This window comes from Pleurodeles waltl, chromosome 7, assembly GCF_031143425.1.
Source record: "Pleurodeles waltl isolate 20211129_DDA chromosome 7, aPleWal1.hap1.20221129, whole genome shotgun sequence".
NCBI classification, from domain to species: Eukaryota; Metazoa; Chordata; class Amphibia; order Caudata; family Salamandridae; genus Pleurodeles; species Pleurodeles waltl.
Genome location: NC_090446.1, coordinates 8,305,635 through 8,326,324, shown reverse-complemented (window position 1 = coordinate 8,326,324; position 20,690 = coordinate 8,305,635).

Below are 20,690 nucleotides of genomic sequence, written 5' to 3'. Positions count from 1 at the left end.
CAGTTTTATTACTATTCAGCTTTAACAATGATTTTTTATCCAATGGGCCACTGCTGTCAGGCAGGGCTTCGCCTCTGTGTGGAGCCACAGTTACCCTTTGAAGGAGACAGAGAGAAAATAATGTGGGTGTCATCAGTGTAATAGAATAGAATAATGCTGAGCGGCTCTACAATGTCAGCGAAAGGCTGAACATAGAGATATCCATGAGTCCCACGCTCTTCAATGTCTGAGGGGCACCAAACGGTATGCTGCGAGCTAAGCAGGAGAAAGAACTAAAGGTCACTTGAAAGGTTCGAACTTAAAATAAGAGCAGAAGCAGTGAAGGACGATGCCCCTAACACCGCTGTCAGCAGCCGTTGAAGAAGGATGGAGCGAGACGCCGTATGAGATGCCGCACTGAAATCAGCTGTCTCTCCAATGTCAAGAGTCACTCTGTGGCGTTCAGTGACCCCTAATGAAGCTGACTTAGTACTGTGGCCTGATGGAAAACCAAATTGCAAGCTATGGAGAAAGTTGTGGAGGTCTAAGTGAGACAAGAGTTGGGAATTCAAATGTTTTTCCATCAGTTTGATAGAAGCTGGAAGTTGTGAGATGGGACGAAAGGTTTCTGACTTAGACGCATCAAGGGTAGGTTTTTTTTTACATTTTTTAAATAAAGAGGAACCACATTAGCATGTTTCCATGAGGCGGGGACCAATTCTTGGGTTATAGATATAGGGTCTGATTTAGATATTGGCAGACGAGTTACTCTAAATCAGGCCCATATTAAGAAGATCCATCCAAAAATGAGAGCGAGAATCTCACTGCCAGGTTTAAGTGCACCCAGAGGTGCAGGTTCAGATGGAGATCCTGATTTAAAAGAGTTCAGCAGAAGCTCAAAGCTTTGATATTCAAGTAAAGTAAACAACTCCAAGGTGGTAGCAATACCTATTTTCCCGCGGCCGTGGGAAGAGGCCCCCAAGGGGGCATCAAAAGAAGCATAAATGCTGCTACTTTGTCAAACAAAAGTCCGCTAGGTCATTGCATCTGTTTGTGGGTAAAAGTACCAGAGGAGCAATGCGTGCTGTATCTGAAATGGCTCCTTAGCCCCGTTCCTGGCTCAGCTGATTTTATTGTTGAGGTAAACAGCACACGATCACAACACGCCCTATGACGAGATTTCAGGACTTCCAGATTCTTCAGTTTCTTGTCAGTGTTATGTTTTCTGTGTCAAATGCTCTCCATGAGCTTGCAGCTTCGGTTAAGAAGCTGGGTGGAAAACCAGGGAGCCTGTGCAGGAGTTCTACATTTGTTAGGTGTGTTTTTTAGGGATGAGAGACTCAAGCATACACTCCACCCACCTATTGACTTGCAACACCCTAGTGTCAATAGGCCCCTACAACAAGAAAGAAAAAATGGAATCAAGAGTGTGATCCGCTGAGCGTGTAGGGTCAATCCCCAATTGGAAAATGGGAGGTTGGGGTACTGTTTATATTATCCAGGTAAATATTACAAGCATCAATTATGTTGAAATTAAAAAACCTAAGACTAAACTGGGTGGCTGCACCAGGAAAAGAAGTAATCCACTTTACTGCAGAGTCTGGCGGCCGGTAGGGCAAAAGTCCTGAGAAAGTGAAGGTATTAGATATTTTCAACCATAAAACACAGCTTCACAGTCACCGATATCCATTTTTAGTTTTTTAGCTGCACGAGTGAATTTGTGCTTGAAAATGATTGCAAGCCTGCCCCCACTTTGCCCTGCTGATTACAGGAGGTGATACCATAACCACCAGGAAGCTTTTGAGCAACGTTGGGTGAAGAGAATTCATTTAACCAGGTCTCAGAAAGGCAGCATCAAAGTCATGGTTGAAAATAAGATTAAAAAGCTCCAAGTTGTGTATGACCAAGGATCAGCAATTCAAACTTAGAAATCAAAACAGATCTTGACGTGGGAGTGACCCTGAATCAGCTGGGACAGTATCCAACCCCCACCCCCTTGTCTGGAGTGAAAGTAGAATTAGAATGAGCGTATTGTGACTCCCTTTTAGGTAAACACTTTCTGACGGTAAGTCGAATAAATTCCCACAGCTCAGTTCAGGAGCAGACGGACCAAGGTGGACTTGCCATAGGAATGCCTGCACTATGGTGGCATTTTTACCATTTTTATAGTATCCAATCTTGTCAAAGGTATTGTTTTGTCCGTCAGACTGTATTAGTACTGAGTGCGTCAGAACTGTGCTGGAACGTGCCTTTGGCCAAGGTCGAAACCGATTTGGTTTGTAGTCAGGGCTGACGTCGATGCAAAGGACCCGGCAAGGATCAGGGGCCCAGGCCTGGAGTCTGCGCAGAAGCTTGAGCCGACCCCAGATGGGTTTGAAAGGCACAGGCGGCACCGAAGGCAGAGTCGCCAGTGGTAAACATGGCTGGAGGCCTCCTCTGATCCTTGCGCCCAAAAGCGCTACAGGGAGCTGGTAAAGTGGCAAAAAACAGTGCTTGCTTGAATGCCTCATTCTGTTGTGATGTTGCCAACGGACCCAAAACTTTGGTATGCATCAGCACCAGCTCAGAATCTGCTCCTCATTGGGGGGCGAGGAGCGAGACCGGGGGCATCTAGACATCCTCATCACTACCCAGGAGAGCGGTGGGGCCTGTTGGTCTTGCGCATCTTCTTTGACTTGGATTGCTACAATGGCCTGTTGTGTGACGGGCCAAAGAGTGTGTACAAGTTGGTGTCCTTGACCTGAAATGGGAATGGGCCATTCATGAATTCCTGTGGTGTTTGGCGATGTATAGGTTGTATAGCCTGCACAACTTGGAATTGTAGCATGAAGCCGGACCCCAGTAGCACTCTGATGATCTATCACAGACATTCGCTTGCATAAGTCCCTACTAGGCTTAAACCTTGTAGTTTTAGAAGACGTTTCTGTAGGAAGCTGGGTTTTGGTTGCAGAAGTCCCCCCACATTTTGCTTGGTGTTTCCTGCAACTTTGAGTGAAGTGCACAGGGTTCCTGCTAACCAGGTCCCCAGTGTCAGTGTTCCTTCCTCCAAAAAAACGACACAACTGGTCACTTAATGCCCAAGTTACAGGCCTTTATCACCTCTGTAAGTTCCTAGTAAGTGGTACCTCTGGTACCTAGGGCATAGGTACTGAAGAGGGCCCATTAAGAGCTGCAGCATAACTTGTGATAACTTGTGTCACTCTAAGGGACCCAGCACCAAACTCATACAGACTGCCACTGCAGGCTGCGTGACAGGGTGCCTCAACAAGGGAAAACACAACATGACACACAACACTGCCTGTAATATTTGTAAGTCACCCCTACAGCAGGCCTTATAGCCCTAAGCAGGGTGCATTGTATTACAGGTGAGGACATATCTGCATGAGCAGGTATGCCCCTGCTACGTCTTTGTCGATTCTTAGACACAGTAAGTGTAGGAAGCCTACTCTTTTATGGTATACCAAAATGAGATGTATCTTGCAATCAGCCTATGTCCATTAGTAGTGGACAGGTGCTTGCTCTCTCTTAGGGGGTTGTGTGGTTGAGCAACCCTAGGCTTATCAAGAGAGGAGAGTTAGACATTTACCTTAGGCACACAGTCAATAGATGAGACACGACTCAATACGGAGATCCACACCAACTCACAAAAATAACAAGTATCTATATATTTAGGTACCTGAATCAATATGATCAGGTAAGTATGTTTTTGCAATAAAAATCTTTACAGTTTTGAAAAGTCAACAGTGCAATTTTCTGAAGCCGGAGTGGTATCCTACAGAGGAAAAACAGTTACAGTAAACAGGTCCTGAGAAGTGACTTACAGGACCAGTCTTCCAGACTTAAGGTGAATTATGGGGCAGAGTGCTAGGCCACACCAGCCAGCCCTGGGCGCAGTGTAGTGTTGAGTGCCCCGTTGAAGTCAATGGGGATTGGTCTGGTCAGAAAGGCACTGCAGGCAGGGACTGCGGGTCCAGTCAACCAACAGGTGGGTTCCAATCTTGAGATGCTCGGGACATGGGGACAGGTTAAGTCCTCTTCTCCTACGTGGAGTGGTGCTTTCAAGTGTCAGGTTCTCAGCAGTCCAGAGTCCTCACAGTTCTTTGGGGTGCCTACAAGATGCAGGGAAGCAGCTCCCTGCTCCATGGGAATTCCTGGGTTTGTTTTGAAGGCATGCAGTTTTCCCAGGCTTTTGGAGGCACAACAGCTTGCAATTGGTGCAATTGGACGGGAGTAGCAGACAGGGAGTAGCAGACAGGGTGGCAGGGCTGGGTCCAAGTCCGGTGCTTCTTCCTCCGTCTTTGCTTTTGCAGATTTTTGTGTCCTTCGTAGGTCAGTAGGAATTTGCTTTTCTGGTGCCAGGGTCTCCCCTAAATACTGAACTTAGGGGCATTTAGGGGAGTGCAGGGTAGTAGCCAATGGGCTACTTACCTCTGGGATCACCACACCCCTATAAGACGACTTTCTGCGGGAAGTGGGCATAACCCTGTCCGAGAGTTCCTAACTCTGCCCTCAACAAGATGGCAGATTTCTAAATGTTGTTTCCACATCAGGCAGCTCACCTTAGTGGTGGGACTGACCTGAGGGGTAGACACACCTTTCGGGAATACTACATTTCTCTCCTGTCCAGGTGCCAAATGGGTCCTGGGGCGGGTGGGGCAGCATCTGTCCTTTGAGTGAAACCATATCTGCAAACCAATAGCAGTGTGCTTCTTTGAAGCCACATGCCTTGGAATGGAGATTTTCAGGTCATCTTGTTGAGAAGGGTGTGCTAACGCTTGCCAGAGAAGGCTTTTGTTCCTATCTGCCCGAAAGCAAAGGCCCTTATCCTTGAGGGGTCAGAAGCGTGTCTGTGGTGGCAGCCCAGTTAGAACTAGTCAGCCAGCACATTGGTAAATGGTAGGGTTTTCAGGGGGCACCTCTAAGGTGCCCTCTGGGTGCATTTATTTTGATATCAAACATCTCTATCTTCAGTGAGGCCATCATGTAGCTGGGGAAATCGTATTGACCAGTGTCCAGCACATGTACTTAAAATGGCGTCCCTGTTCACTCACTAGTTCTAAGAATTGACAAAGACATAGCAGGGATATATCCGTTTGTGCAGATATGCCCTCGCATGTCATATAATGTACCCTGCCTTAGGGCTGTAAGGCCTGGTGTAGGGGTGACTTACATATATTGCATGCAGTGTTAAGGGACATGGCACATAGGCCGTGTGCCATGTTGTGTTTTCACTTTTAGCTGCACCAAGACACACAGTCTGCTATGGCAGTCTGCATGTGCTAGGTGAGGGGTCCGTGAGGATGTCGCAATACATGCTGCTGTCCTAGGGACTCTCTTTAGTATCCATTCCCTAGGTACCGGGGTACTGTTTACTAAGGACTTAAGGAGGACCATAGGTTTTGCCAATTGGGGAACAATTGCACAGTTTTAGGGAAAGAGATCTGGTACCAGGGTCTTGGTTAGCAGGAACCCAGTGCACTTTCAGTCAAAATTGCATCGAAACCATGTCAAAAAGGGGCACTTTCCTACAGTAAGTAATCAGGGAAGCCATTTAAACTATATGTGCTGGACAGTGGTCAATACCAGTCCCCCTGCTGCATGATGGGATTACTAAAACTAGCCAGCTACATGATGGGTTTACTGAAACTAGGGATGGATGTATTAATACATGCACCTAGAGAGAACTTTAGAGATATCCCCTGAAAAACCTTCCAACAACTAGTGTGCTGGCTGGCTGGTCTAAACCAGCCTGCCCCTAACAGCACGTTTCTGACACCCAGGGGTCAGGAACAAAGCCTGCTCTGGCAGGGGTGTTACACATGATGACCTGCAAATTAGAATTCCACAGCAGGGGGTTTCAAAGAGCCCACCGCCTTTGGTATGCAAATCTGGCTTCCCTCAGAAGTGAGGAGATGCTGACCCAGGGCCCATTTGGCGCATGGACAGGCAAGAAAATTAGTAGTCCGAGAGGCTTAACCACCTTCAGCCCAGTTCCACACCTAAGGTGAGCTACCTGATTTCGACATGAAATTTTAAAGCCAGCCATTTTGTGATGGTGTAACTAGGAGCTCTGGGACAGGGTTATGCCCACTTCCCACAGGAAGTAGTCATATAGGGGGCCTAGTGATCCCAGCGGTAAGTAGCCCATTGGCTACTATCCTTCAATCCCTAAACACACCCCTAACTCCTTCCTAAGGAAGCCCCTGGCACCAGAAAATCAGATACTGCCGACCTGAAAGAAGCGGGACACTGAAGAGCCGCAAAAGCAAGAACAGAAAACCAGCAGCTGACTTGGCTCCAACCCCGCCGGCCTGCCTGATGTCCTCGACAATTGCACCAAGAACAACTTGCCCTGCAATTGCCTGTGCCTCCAAAAGCCTGGGAGGAATACCAGCCTTCAACCAAGACCGAGGAACTCCCGTGGAGTAATGGAGCTGCTACCCTGCATCCTGCAGGCAACTCAGAAGAACTCGTAGCACTCCAGATCACAAAAGCCCGACAATGGGAAGCACATGCACCCGTGACCCCTAGCCAGAGTTAAACTGGGCCAGCGGTGCCAGCATGGTTCCTCAACCCTCCAGAGATGAAGCCTACCTTGGGTTTGCCAACTGTGGACTTCCCCATGCCGCCTGCAAACTCTTTGTGCAGGCCCTTCTCTACGGCAAGTGACCCAGAGACAAAAGCACAATGTCTCAGGACACCTCAACACCCGGCCGCCCCAGCCCTAGGAGAAGACCAAAGGTGTCCTTATGTCCCCAAGGCATCGTGAGACCTGAGCTCCCTTGTTGGTTCAGCTAGACTGATCCCCCCCAGTCCCATCATTTTTCTAACCAGACCATTGCCAATATGATAACATTAGGTTACCCAATGCTGAAAAGCACCTCTGCACCCGGACACCCCAGGGCCTCCCTAAGTGACCTGTTGGTGCTGCCTTGGACCTTACCCTGTACTCATCTTAACTACAGAAGAACAGTCCTGTAAGTCGTTGGTAAGTGCCCCAATGCAGTATACCTTTCTTTTCCCATAGGCTAATATTAGGGCACTGGATGCTGAAAAGCACCTCTGCACCCGGACGCCTCAGTGCCTCTCGAAGTGACCTGTTGGTGCTGCCTTGGATCCTGCGGTATACTTACCTTAACTCCAGAAGAACAGTCCTGTAAGTCGTTGCTGAGTGCCTGAATGCAATATATGTTCTTTTTCCCTAGGATAACATTAGGGCACCCAACGCAGAAAAGCACCTCTGCACCAGGACACCCCAGTACCTCCTGAGGTGACCTGTTGGTGCTGCCTTGGACCCTGCCCTGTACTCAGCTCAAGTCTGGAAGATTGGCCCTGGAAGTCGCTGTAAAGTACCTGTATTCTGTATATTCCTCCATAGGATAACATTACTGCTTCAGAAAATGCACTGTGTTGATATTTTAAACCTGCAAAAATTCATAACTCAAAACACACTTACCTGATCGTGATGATCTTGGCAACTAAAATTACATAAAGATAAGTGTTATTTTTATAAACTGGCATGGATCTCCTTATTGAGTTGTGTGCATCATTTATTGACTGTGTGCATGCAGCAAATGTCTAACACTCCTCTCTGATAAGCTAAGGCTGCTCGACCACACTACCCCCGAAGAGAGCACCTCGAGATTGCCAGAGCAAACCCCAGTCCACTTATAAGGGAATACCTGTACTCTTTGCACAGTATCTCTCATTTTGGTATACTGTATACAGAGCCAGCTTCCTAAATAGATCAAATCCCCCCCCCCACATAGTGGATCAGTCGCACACTAGTAGGACCGCATTTTGCACTTGTCCTTCTGAATTAAGGGCCATATTTATACTTTTTGACGCACAACTGCACCAACGCAGTTGTGCGTCAAAAATGTTAACGCCGGCTAACGCCATTCCAAAGTGCCATGCGGGTGCCTTATTTATGGAATGACGTTAGCCGGCGGAGCTGACTGGTGTGCGTCAAAAAAAATGACCCACACCAGGCAGCGCCGGCGTAGGGGAAAATGGAGCTTGGGCGTCAAAAAATGGGGCAAGTCGGTCTGAGGCAAAAAATCTGCCTCAACCCGATTTGCGCCATTTATTTTTACTCCCACTCTCCATTGACATGACTCCTGTCTTAGCAAAGACAGGAGTCATGCCCCCTTGCCCAATGGCCATGCCCAGGGGACTTCTGTCCCCTGGGCATGGTCATTGGGCATAGTGGCATGTAGGGGGGCACAAATCAGGCCCCCCTATGCCAATTTTTTTTTTTTTTTAAATTACTTACCTGAACTTACCTTAAGTTCCCTGGGATGGGTCCCTCCATCCTTGGGTGTCCTCCTGGGGTGGGCAAGGGTGGCAGGGGGTGTCCCTGGGGGCATGGGAGGGCACCTCTGGGCTCCTTCCGAGCCCACAGGTCCCTTAACGCCTTCCCTGACCAGGCGCTAAAAAATGACGCAAAAGCGGCTGGACGTCATTTTTTTTTTTACCCGCCCACTCCCGTGCGCCATTTTTGAACGGGAGTTTAAATAAGGCGCACATGCCTTGGAGTCATTTTTTAGACGGGAACGCCTACCTTGCATATCATTAACGCAAAGTAGGTGTCCACGCTAAAAAATGACGCTAACTCCAAGATCTTTGGCGCTAGACGGGTCTAACGCCAAAGTATAAATATGGAGTTAGCTTTGCGTCGGATTTGCGTAAAAAAAAACGACGCAATTCCGGCGCAAACAGAGTATAAATATGCCCCTAAGTTGTTTAGGAGTCTGAGGTGATGAATGAACTTGAGACTCACTCCTCTCCTCCAAAAGCACCACCTCTAGGATCCCAGTCATTCAGTGGGACAAGAAGCGGCGATTCCAAAGTCAAGGCATGGATAAGGGAGCACTTTCTTGCAGGAGGAGCACGGAACAGGGAGAAGACACAAGAAGGGAAGACGTAGCCTTTAGAGATACACTTAAGCACCCACTGTTCTGAACATCCCCCACTTGGCGGCAGAAAGGGAGGCCTTACCGGATGGTGGTGATGTCTGGTAAGGTGGCCGCTGCAATCAGGATTGTATCTTGAAGAAGCCCTGGAAGCAAAGGTATTATCGGTGGAACTATTTCGCTGGGGAGGGAAGGCGCAGAGGATAGTTGTGCACAAGCATGCTAGGGAGAAGTCAGCCTTCGCTCTGAGAAGCCTCTTGCCATTGATGGCATACCCAGGGATGAGGTCTGGCCGTCTCCTCAGATGCCTGTTGGATGCATTCAGGTTTGTCTTGAACAAGTGACTGCTGCAGCAAGTGATGGAGTCATAGGTAAAGAGCAGCTGCAGGAAGGATGCTATGGTTGGAACTCTGACACCACTTCTTACCGATCCTGGGTCCAGAGGGCTAGCTCGGTGACCTTAATGGTCACCTTTGTGACAAAGTGGTGGCCAGTCCCATATGTCAGTTGTCAAACTCTCTGGAACGGGGAGAACCTGAAATGGTAGTGGATTAGGGTGCTTCTGCAGTACACGTGTAATTCACATTTCCCAAGCGGTAGGTTTGTTTGTTCTAGCTGCTGCAGCCAGGTCACTGATCAGAGACTCCTAGCTGTAGCTCTGTGTATTACAAGTGGATTGTAAATCTGGACACAGGGGTATATGAGCCTTGTGTCCTGTTTTCCCGCATGTGATACATGTGCCTCTAAACTCAGATGCAACTTTTTATTCAGTCCCAAATGTAACATTTTGTTGAACTCAACACATTACTTCCTCTATTTTGTCAGCAGTTTCCAATTTTGATTTATTCTGTGCACTGCTCGCTCATCCACGCACTTCACCATGTTCTACTCGTTAAGCAATTGCAACTACTTCATCAAGCGGCGGCTCATCCTTCATACAGACTCCCTCTTTTGTTTTGTCATTAAAACTTTTCAGAGCAAATTGGTCACGTATTCTCTCTTCTGCCGCACCCCCAAGTTTACGATTTGCAGCCGACTCGCGAAGCGCTGTTACAAAATCCTCTACAGATCCCGCCTCACCTTGTTCTTCCAGGCCAAAGTAATACCTTTCCATAATCGTGCTTACACGAGGCAGATAGTGCATATCTAATTTCAAAATACATATCTCATCCATTTAGCAACCTATCATCTGCCGAACTTAGGCCCATATTTATACTTTTTTAGCGCCGCATCTGTGCCGCTTTTTGACGTAAAAGCGGCGCAAACTTACAAAATACAATTGTTCGGATACATTTTCTTAAGTTTTTTAACTCTCACCTCCAAGAATATGTAACAGTAATAAGTATTTACCTTCGGCACTTTAATTCGTGCCACAGACCGATGCATAATTGGCAAATATTTTCTTCCACTTTTGCCACTTAACAGCAGGTTCTCCTGGGCTGGATAAGAAATGTGCAGAAGTGATGTTCTGCATATTACACTTTGAGATATCAAAATTACAGCCAAACCTTTTACCTCCTACACCAGTTTACTTTTGTGTGATTACAGTAAATGTAAGTACACCCACACATCAACAGTGAAGCACTTCAATAAAGTATTGCTCTTTATGTAAACTCAGGTGTGCCTATCACCGACCTGATAGGCCTCAAACAAATAATTTCCTCATAAATAAATCACCTCGCCGCAGTATTCAGCTGTAAAATTGTTGCTTGAAAATCATCCTAAAGCAGACAGTTATATAACGAAATTAACCACAGAGTTATTTTAAGAACAAAACAAACGGTGTGCTATCATCAAGATGCACAAACGGCGTGCCTATCATCGAGATGCACAAGCGGCGTGCCTATCATCGAGATGCACAAGCGGCGTGCCTATCAGCGAGATGCACAAACGGTGTGCCTATCATCGAGATGCACAAGCGGTGTGCCTATCATCGAGATGCACAAGCGGTGTGCCTATCATCGAGATGCACAAGCGGTGTGCCTATCATCGAGATGCACAAAAGGCCTGCCTATCATCGAGATGCGGTGCACCTATCATCGAGATGCACAAGCGGTGTGCCTATCATCGAGATGCACAAGCGGTCTGCCTATCATCGAGATGCACAAGCGGCGTGCCTATCATCGAGATGCACAAGCGGTGTGCCTATCATCGAGATGCACAAAAGGCCTGCCTATCATCGAGATGCACAAGCGGTGTGCCTATCATCGAGATGCACAAACGGCGTGCCTATCATCGAGATGCACAAACGGCCTGCCTATCATCGAGATGCACAAACGGCGTGCCTATCATCGAGATGCGGTGCACCTATCATCGAGATGCACAAGCGGTGTGCCTATCATCGAGATGCACAAAAGGCCTGCCTATCATCGAGATGCACAAGCGGTGTGCCTATCATCGAGATGCACAAGCGGTCTGCCTATCATCGAGATGCACAAGCGGCGTGCCTATCATCGAGATGCACAAAAGGCCTGCCTATCATCGAGATGCACAAGCGGTGTGCCTATCATCGAGATGCACAAACGGCGTGCCTATCATCGAGATGCACAAACGGCCTGCCTATCATCGAGATGCACAAACGGCGTGCCTATCATTGAGATGCGGTGCACCTATCATCGAGATGCACAAGCGGTGTGCCTATCATCGAGATGCACAAACGGCGTGCCTATCATTGAGATGCGGTGCACCTATCATCGAGATGCACAAGCGGTGTGCCTATCATCGAGATGCACAATCATTGCTCCTATCATCGAGATGCACAAGCGGTGTGCCTATCATCGAGATGCACAAACGGTGTGCCTATCATCGAGATGCACAAACGGCCTGCCTATCATCGAGATGCACAAACGGCGTGCCTATCATTGAGATGCGGTGCACCTATCATCGAGATGCACAAGCGGTGTGCCTATCATCGAGATGCACAATCATTGCTCCTATCATCGAGATGCACAAGCGGTGTGCCTATCATCGAGATGCACAAGCGGTGTGCCTATCATCGAGATGCACAATCATTGCTCCTATCATCGAGATGCACAAACGGTGTGCCTATCATCGAGATGCACAAACGGTGTGCCTATCATCGAGATGCACAAACGGTGTGCCTATCATCGAGATGCACAAACGGTGTGCCTATCATCGAGATGCACAAACGGCCTGCCTATCATTGAGATGCGGTGCACCTATCATCGAGATGCACAAGCGGCGTGCCTATCATCAAGATGCACAAGCGGTCTGCCTATCATCGAGATGCACAATCGGTGTGCCTATCATCAAGATGCACAAGCGGTGTGCCTATCATCGAGATGCACAAGCGGTGTGCCTATCATCGAGATGCACAATCATTGCTCCTATCATCGAGATGCACAATCATTGCTCCTATCATCGAGATGCACAAACGGTGCGCCTATCATCGAGATGCACGATCATTGCTTATGTCACAAACGGTGCGCCTATCATCGAGATGCACAAACGGTGTGCCTATCATCGAGATGCACAAACGGTGCGCCTATCATCGAGATGCACAAGCGGTGCGCCTATCATCGAGATGCACGATCATTGCTCCTATCACAAACGGTGCGCCTATCATCGAGATGCACAAGCGGTGTGCCTATCATCGAGATGCACGATCGTTGCTCCTATCATCGAGATGCAGAAGCGGTGCGCCTATCACCGAGATGCACGATTGTTGCCCCTATCACAAACGGTGCGCCTATCACCGAGATGAAAGGCTCTGACTCCAGTAGTTTCAGATTTGCATTTATCTCTGTGTAAAATTCTTTGCTTTCTTTTAAATGCTTGCAACACACTTGTATAAGATATCAGTCAACTTATCAAAATTGCTGCCGAAATGCTTCATTTATGCAATCAGTCCTCTTCTGTAGACAACAGACCTGGTTTTTCAGAAACAAAAGGGAGGTTGTATGTCAGTACCCAAGCAAAAATGCAAAAATGAACCTGGTTTTACTCAAACAAGAGAGCGATTGACTTTAGCAATCAGGTCGTTTTCTAAGGAAAGTAGTGGATTGTATTATAACCAGTTCTTCTTTTTCTAAAGCCAATTTGGTGCAGCAGTTTCCAACAGCCATCTTGAAGCACCGATGCGTTTCAGCCACAAAATATCACAAAGACCATAAATGACCTGCAACAACTCACCAGACACGTTTGGGACATCTTCCTCATCTTGTGCAACAATTCTTCTGTCTGTGAAGTCTCCCAGCAACACTCAACCAGCCTCATTAAGGAACAGCATTTTCCGAGTGTGACCAGGTGAGCTGTGGTTCACGATGTTGAGGCATAGGTTTCATCAAAAGATGCACCCCGTCCTCGTCGCCAGTTGGTGGTATCTTACGGATGTCAAGAAGGCCTCCCACCCGTGGCTGCCAAGTTTCACAGCTCCATGCGTGATGTGCTGCTCCAGTCCAGTTTTCCCTTTGAAATCTCGGACTTGTAGTCCTGATTTATAATGAAATTAACAAGCCTACAATACTCAGAATTCAAATAAAAACCTGCACTTCATGCATGGATCGGGGAAACTTGGCAGGGCTGCACACCAAGGCCAATGTAGGAAAGCTCTTTAATGCACCTCGACCACTCCTTAGGATAGAATCTCCAGTGTGAGGCGCCCACTGAGAACCCTTACTAGGTCCTCACACACCTGGACTTCCAACAGCGGACCCATGCCTGGCGCGACTCCTCCTCCTCTGTATGTAATCCCTCCGCTACACATATGAAACTGTGAAAACTGCAATGGTTACATCATTGACGACTTTTTCCTTTCACCTTTCTAAGGCAAGAATAAGTATTATACTCCTTACTTAACCAATGTGATGTACAAAAAAAAAAACTTAAATAAAAATAAGTATGTTAGTGATATAGAAAACTGTTATCTGCCTGAACTCTTTCAAAGAATACCCATGGAGTTTGCAGACTGTGCCACCAATCACTGGGTTTCCACAGAACAGGATATAGGATAATGTTCGAAAAAGACATTCGGGCCCGTATTTATACTTTTTTATCGCCGCATTTGCGTCGTTTTTTGACGCAAAAACGGCGCAAAATTGCAAAATACCATTGTATTTTGTAGGTTTGCACCGTTTTGCGTCAAAAAGCGGCGCAAATGCGGCGCTAAAAAAAGTATAAATACGGGCCTCAATGTTTTCAGACAGAGCCCTGTGGTTTTCTTCCAGAGGGGTGTAGATGGGTACTTTGTGGTGCCCTTCATGGTCCCATATCAAAGGAAATAAATCTTTCAGTTGGGTGGTACTCGCATTCCTTGGAGATAAGACGCAAAGGTCCTTAAATCCTTTGCTGTCGCGTTACTGCGCGACACTGCACTTAAAGATAGACAAGACATCAACCTGGATCCTGAGATCCAGAGAGAGCACAGGGAGCCATTTGAAAGGAATCCAAACCGCCAAAACGCTAGGAAGATCCTGGTTCATTTTCTTACGTATGCAGTGAAGGAGGCCATCCTTGGCACAGCCCTGACCAGGTGGACATGCACAGCTAAAGGTTATTCACTTACTATTAGGTCGGACATTTGCAGAGCCACTGACCAGCAGCAGCGGGAACTTGGCAGGAGGCTGGAGGAGTTTCATGAATTGGGTACTAAAGCACAGCTAAAGGGTCCGGACACAATGTGTATTATGTGGAATAACCAAATGTACAACTGTCGTCATCCACAAGACGTAGATGGATTGATTGACACAATTAAAAACATGAATGCATGAACCACAGAGGTAGAGTACTTGGTGATTGGCACATCAGGTCTGTATGAGTTGACTCTCCTCTCTGGAGCGCTCTGACGTGTTGTAATCCATCTGTGGGCTTTTACCACGCCCACCGCACGCCCATCACTTTCACTGGTTCATAGACTTGCCTTTCAAAAATCCTTTGTTATCATTGGTAAATGCTTTACGTTTGTCCCTCCTTGGAGCAGTTTTGTTACTGCCTTTGCCATCGACCCTTTTACATGGATAACTGCAAGTCTGCTGATATATTTGACTCTGAGCAAACTTCTTTTCCTTTTGTCTATCTCCTTCACACTCCTTCTCGTAGCGGGCGTGGCGCTTTGAATCAACTTGCCTATGTCAATTGTTTTACTTTTCATTTTCAATTTATGTGGCAAGAAAAGTCCAGTTAGGAATTTACAACACTAATAGCTCTAACTTGAGCAAATGTGAGACCCATTGCATTGCAAATGCTTGTTTAACCTGGAATGTCAATGGCCTTAGATCAAGGGGGCGGCAGAAATTGATACTCCGGTATCTAGAAAAAAGTAAGGCCCACGTAGTGATCCTGCAGGAGACTCATCTCACAGCAACAGAGTGGAGCACTTTTCTCGAAATGCAGGTGGATTGAGTTATGCAGTTACTGACCAGGCAGAGTTTTATAATAGAGTAGCTATTCTTTTGAGAAAAGGGGCAGATGTGGAGATGTTGTCATCGAAAACAGATAGTACAGGCAGGGTTTTGGCAGGTGTGAGATGCTCTAATTATAAACTTTTCTGTGGGGGATTTTACGGTACTAATGCTGATTATCCCTCCCACCTCTCTACTTTGGAGTGGAATTTGATGGAAGCCACATCGCCAATTGTTTTGGGGGCTGATTGTAATACTCTTTTCAATCCTACCCTCTAAAGATCTACTAGGAGGAACTGGAATCATACGACTAAAGCTAGACTGGCACTGAGGAGCATGCTCCAAGACTTGGGAGTGGTGGATGTGTGTCGTCACCCACGCTCACAAAGCACTGCACAACACTGGACCACAATACCTCAACAGATGGCTCTCCTTCTACACCCCGACCAGGCATCTCCGCTCCGCCGACCTCACCCTCGCAACCGTCCCACGCGTCTGCAGAACTACAGCCGGCGGCAGATTATTCTCGCACCTTGCCGCCAAGACCTGGAACACTCTTCCCACCCACCTGCATCAGACCAAAGACCTCCTTACCTTCAGGAAACTTCTCAAGACCTGGCTGTTGGAGCAGTAGCAGCACCCAGTGCCGGCTAGCGGGTCCCATGTACCCACACACGTATATGTACACTTACCTGTGATGGTCCCCCTCTTCCTGTAGAGTCCCTGTGGTGTGGGTGGTGGTGATGCTGGGGTTTGGGGGTGGGCACCGATGTGCCCATTCCATGGTGTTTCCCGATGGAAATTGGCCTACCAGCACTTTAACTCCTTATTTGACCAGGCGATAAATTTTGACACTAATCGGGCTTAGCATCATTCTTTAGGTCCTCCTCCTAGGTGCGTGTCATTTTAGCGTCGGGAGATAAATATGGCACTGTGGGCTGGCATAATTTTTTAGAAAGGGAACGCCTACCTTGCATATCATTGTCGCAGGTCTAACGTCAAAATATAAATATAGAGTTATGTTAGCGCCGCTTTAGCGTAAAAAAAAAAAAAACAAGGCGGCGCAAGCTTTCCATAACTATGAGCCCATGTGCAAAAGAAACTAGAGGCCCAGTTAAACTTTAAGCTCAAGCTAGAAAAGAAGTGTAGAGATAGGTGACAGGCCAGGAGTATGAATCTCTTTGAGTACGGGGAGAGGCCAGGTGCGCTCCTAGCTGGGAAAGCGAGATAAGAGAGGTCACGGAATAATTAACTCACAGGGGGGATATCTCTAGAAATGATGGAGGGATGCAGGACCATTTGGTCTCCTTTTTCTCTGCAGTATAAACTGTAGAGATTATCCCTGACCGTGATGATCTCAGGTGGTGGCTATGGCATGGGGATATTCCGAGGCTTTCAGAATTAGGAAAGGAGTTTCTTGATGAATGGGAAGGCTGCTGGGCACGATGCTATTCCTTTGGAAGAGTATAAAAAGCTAAAAAGAAAAAAAGAAAAAGTGGTAGTTCTATTTTGGGCAAAATTGTTTAATTCCATCTATTTGAGAATGCCACGCCAGATCTCGCAGTTATGGCGGGAAGCTATGCTAATGCTGATTCTGAGACCTGCTAAAGATCCTAAGCGGGCAGATTCATACCAGCCAGACTCACTCAACAATGCGGACTATAAGATCTTTGCCAGCATTTTGGCAGGAAGGCTTGCTAAGCTGCTCCCCAGGTAATTCACTCTGATCAGAAACGATTTGTCCCCAAACGTCAGGTACGCAACCTCATCCAGGAGTTAATAGGATGCGTTGACCTAGCTACAACCCGTACGATCCCATTGGCTGTTGCCACAATAGGCGCAGCCAAAGCCTTTGATAGGGTCCGTTGGGCGTACCTGTGGGAGGTCTTAGTGGTCATGGGGTTTAGCCCATGTTCCATCTTGACTCTTCAGATAATGTCTGGTAAGTAGTCTGCCAGTATCCTGTTCAGTGGAGCGCTGACGGAGAGTTTTGGAATCACTCGGGGTAAGAGGCAGGGGTGCCTGCATTCCCTTTTCTGTTTAATATTTATATCGAACCATTTGCTCAGTTACGTAGAGGAGATCCCAGGAAGACGATAGTGCTCTGCGCTGACGACCTCATCATACATGCATCAGATCCCACTGCACTATCCCGAGGGTGGAACATTAGCAGAAGAGCTTGGGACACTGTTGGTATATTCAGTGAACACATCAAGACGGAGATTATGTGCTGGAATATTACTCATTGGGATCGGGGGTGACTGAGTTTAAATATCTGGGCATCTCAGTTGTACATTCGTTGGGAATGGTTTCAGCACATAATTTAGAGAGAGTGGCTAAAGAGATTGATTTGTTTAATATCAGGTGGAGAAACCTGCCATTGTCACGATATGGTCTAGTGAATCTGTTTAAAATGTACATTTTACCTAAGTTGACCAATCTTTTTAATTGCATTCCTCTTACATTCCCTAAAAAGGAGCTGGGAAAGTTGCAGGGGAGAATTACTAGTTTTATTTGGGCTTCTGGGAAAGTCAGGTTGTCTCGGAAAAACCTGAGGAGGAGGCTGATAAAAGGGGGACGCACATTAGGAGACGTCAACCTCTATGTATGGATTTTCAGTTTAAGAGCTTCAGGGTGCTGCGTGGGAAGCCTGAGAGTTCAGCCTGGGTGGATCTTATTGGAACTGGCGACAGGGCTGGGACTTAGGGTTTTTTATATAAATTCGGGGCCCCTAAGACCTTCAAAACGGTCAGCTTGAAGCTGCTGAAGGCGGCTCTCAGTCTTTGGTACAGGGTTAGGAAGATCTTGGGTATCCAATATGATTCTGATTTCGCCCAGGTGTGGCCCTCTCCGGGCACCCCAGACGGTCTGCTGGATATGCTGTGCCAGGCTTGAGGGAGGCACAGATAGCACACTGGGGTGACCTCTCATAGTACAGGGGCTCCTACCATAGGAGGTGCTTAGGCCAAAGACTGGGGGCTTCCTGTCTAGGTTTAAATATGTGCAGCTTGTATCTTGGGATGGGAGCGCCAATTCAGAGGCTGGTGGTGCTTTCACAAGATATGCAGCCCATAAGTATGGAAGTTTATTTATGGTATTGGAAGCTGTTGTGGCAGAGAATGAAATCTTGAGGGTACCTTATGGGGCATGGAGGGGAATGATCCCAGATGCTGCGCTCATCCCAGTTGTGGCAGTTTTCTCTGAAATTGCTTTATTCCTCAGTCAAGCCAGCCAATTAAAAAAAAAAAAAAAAACAACAACATTTTTTCACCATTGATAGACTGTAATGATAGCTCAGGATTGCAAGATTTGTGTGAGATCTGATACCAAGTTGTAAAAGATGGGGTCACCCCGAAGCGAGTGATAAACGTGTTTGCCACCTGTCCTGTGATCAGTGAGTTTTGGAATAACGTGAGTGATACTACAGCCGATATCTTGGGACTCACCATTGCGTCAAGTCCCTTATTGGTGTTGCTGGGAGTTGATATGGAATCAACAGTCTTCTGGGCTGGTCGGAGAAGCGCTTGTTGTTTTATTTAGCGCTCTGTGCGAGAAGGGAGATCTGCAAACGTTGCTTAGACTCTGTGGCTTCCTGCTTGGAGGACTGGCTTACAGCTTTACATTGGACTTGCAGGATGGACATGGGCTGCACCTTAGGTAGAGCAGATACTACCTGGACTGATTATTTGAGATGAAGTGATGCCTTGGATCTGAACAGCTAAGCTGTCCTATGATTAAACTGAAGCACCAATATCACATTATACGGGCACGTAAGCCTTAGTTGGTGTGGCTGGGCCACTACTATGCGTCAGATGTGAGGTCGCTCTCCATTTTCATCACCTGGTATTGCAGTAGCTTCGGGTGATATGAGGACGGGGGAAAAAAAAAAAGCGTGAAGGTGTATCGTCTCCGAAGGCGATGAAGAACCTATCGGAGGACGTTGAGGCAGCCGGGCCATCTGTCCGGGGCGCCCAACTTTTAGAATCCCTGCTCACAAGGTACTCAGAAGTTCCGTCTTGAGTACCATGTCACTGTCCCAATCCCAGGTGAGAAATGGGAAATGTGCAATGATTTCGGCAAGAGAAATTCTTCTTTTTCTACCTGTTCATTGTTTGTGTCTGAGGATACTGATGTGGGCCTACTGAATGCCTCTTGGGTACCGGGACAGTAGGACTGGAGGTCCAGAGGCCGCTTCCGTCCCTGAAAGACACACGATTCCTAAATCCTAACATTCAGAGACCTATTCCAAAGACTACTGAACTGCCTTTACCCTTATCACTTCCTGGTGAGCCCTTCGCTCTTCCTGATGTAGGTGGGAACTGATAAAAATAGGAGAAGCTCCCCCTACGAACAGCAGTTACCCCATCTCTCTGTGTCACCCAGCTGCATGACTGCAAAGTAACTGGTTTCACTCTACAAAGATGCCCCATGGTGGGCTCTTTGGTACAAGTACCGGGGTTCACCAAAGCTCTCAGCCTAGAACAACACTGTAAAGCACTTGGCGGCCAGGAGACCAGGCGGATGTGCACAGTGCGACTGGATTTATTGAATGCTGGACACCGTGTAAATGTGAGGTGTTCCTGTCTATATCAGTAATCAGAGGTATTGTCTGAAGACTGACACTAAAATAAGATGGTTGTATTATTGTGTAGCCATTCTAGCTATAGTTTTATACACGTTATTTTTAGCAAACTAGGCCTGCCGCTGCGCATTTTAACCTAGATATATTTTATTCAGCTTCGTTATAATATTTTAACATTAGCCACATTTGCGGTCTTGTTTTATTTTCTCTATCTAGCTGTTCTTTGCCTAGGTCATCACTGCGTTCTTAAACAAGACATTTTGGGCCATATGTAAGAACACATTTTCCCATTGACACAGAATGGGGAAAACCCTTTGTTACTGGCCCTTACTGCTTTTCTCAAGGCTGCAGTAAGATAGGTTGCCGGCAAAAGTGGTACACTTTGTCTCTAATGATCACAGAAACATACACACTCTTACGTGGAGATCCTTTCTTGGAACATCATCTGTTTTATTGTAAAAATACTACTTTGACCCATGTACATTAGAGGGAGATTCTAGCCAGATGACCACGACTGTATGCCGATTGCTTCGCTGCAGTTGCTTATGTAGACTACAGACCTCTTGCTCAGGATGAGGGATGATGTCTTCCCAGGGGAACCCGAAGGGCAGAACTAGAGCTTAACATGCTGTGCTCTAACATAGCTTAGGTAGGAACAAACCTTAGTGACAATATGGTAGCGTTATTCTTGTGTTTTACTCTCCTTGTCACACTTTTAATCTTATTGTGCTTCATTGTCCTAGTTATTGCAACACGTGCTTTATTGTCTAGGATGCAGTTATTGCAATAAAACCTCATTGAACTTTCCTCTGCCTCTGACTGCCCTTGCATATGTGAGACTAATGTAACTGAGAG